Source organism: Charadrius vociferus, unplaced genomic scaffold (assembly GCF_000708025.1).
Source record: "Charadrius vociferus isolate BGI_N301 unplaced genomic scaffold, ASM70802v2 scaffold702, whole genome shotgun sequence".
Classification (NCBI taxonomy): domain Eukaryota; kingdom Metazoa; phylum Chordata; class Aves; order Charadriiformes; family Charadriidae; genus Charadrius; species Charadrius vociferus.
The window spans coordinates 151595-152913 of NW_009647433.1; the positions used below are offsets into that span (position 1 = coordinate 151595).

General features: G+C 51.3%; 1 protein-coding gene across 1 annotated transcript in view; it reads left to right on the forward strand.

Annotated features, from left to right (window-relative positions):
- The window catches only part of SPPL2B (signal peptide peptidase like 2B), a 37674-nt gene that overhangs the window by 17558 nt on the left and 18797 nt on the right, over positions 1 to 1319 (forward strand). The window lies entirely within an intron of this gene.

Consider the following 1319-nt stretch of genomic DNA (forward strand, 5'->3'; position numbering starts at 1 on the left):
CCATGTGCTGGCTATACTGCAGCATGCTCAGGAGCTCCTGGACAAACAGGAGCCAGTGGGGAGGTGCCATTAATATCGGGCAAAGGACTGCTGCCTGGAGAGCAGCACAAAATAATTACAGCTGCTCCAGCCAAGTCAGCCTCAACGAAGGTACGGCTGAAGTGCCTCTGTGCCAATGCACGGAGCATGGGGAACAAACAGGAGGACCTAGAGATGTGCACATACCTCCAAGGCTATGATCTCATTGGTATTGTGGAAACTTGGTGGGATGACTCCTATGACTGGAGTGCTGCCATGGAAGGCTACAGGCTCGTCAGGAGAGACAGGCAAGGGAAATGAGGAGGCGGTGTTGCCTTATATGTTAACGAGCAGCTGGAATGCATGGAGCTCAGCCTAGGGATGGATAAAGAGCCAACTGAGAGCCTATGGGTCCGGATTAAAGGGAAATCGGGAGCAGGGGACATTATAGTGGGAGTCTGCTACAGGCCACCCAACCAAGAGGACCGAATGGATGAAGCCCTCTATATTCAGATAGGGGCAGCATCACGTTCACAGACCCTGGTTCTCATGGGTGACTTCAACCACCCTGACATCTGTTGGAAGGGTAACATGGCCAGGCATAGGCAATCCAGGAGGTTCTTGGATTGCATTGAGGACAACTTCCTTCTCCAAGTGGTTGAGGAACCAACGAGGAAAGGAGCTATGCTGGACCTTGTTCTTACCAACAAGGAGGGGCTGGTAGACAGTGTCAAACTCAAGGGCAGCCTGGGCTGTAGTGACCATTAAATGGTTGAGTTCGAGATACTCGAGGCAGCGAGGAAAGTGCACAGCAGGCTGACCACCCTGGACTTTGGGAGAGCTGACTTTGGCGTCATGAAGAAGCTGCTTGGTATAGTGCCATGGGATGAAGTGTTGGAGGGAAGAGGGGCCCAAGAAAGTTGGTCAATATTCAAGAACCACCTCCTCCAAGCTCAGGAGCGATGCATCCCTACAAAGAGGAAGGCAGGCAGAAAAGCCAAGAGGCCTGCATGGATGAACAAGGAGCTCCTGGAGATGATAAAAAGAAAAAAGGAGGCCTATAGGGAGTGGAAACAAGGGCGGGTAGCCTGGGAGGAATACAGAGGAATCGTTCGAGCAGCCAGGGATCAAGTCAGACAAGCTAAAGCACAGACAGAACTCAATTTGGCCAGGGACATTAACACAAACAAAAAATCCTTCTTTAAGTATGTCAGCAAGAAAAGAAAGACTAGGGAAACTGTGGGCTCTCTCCGGAAGGAAACGCAAGAACTGGTTACCCAGGACAGAGACAGAGCTGAGGT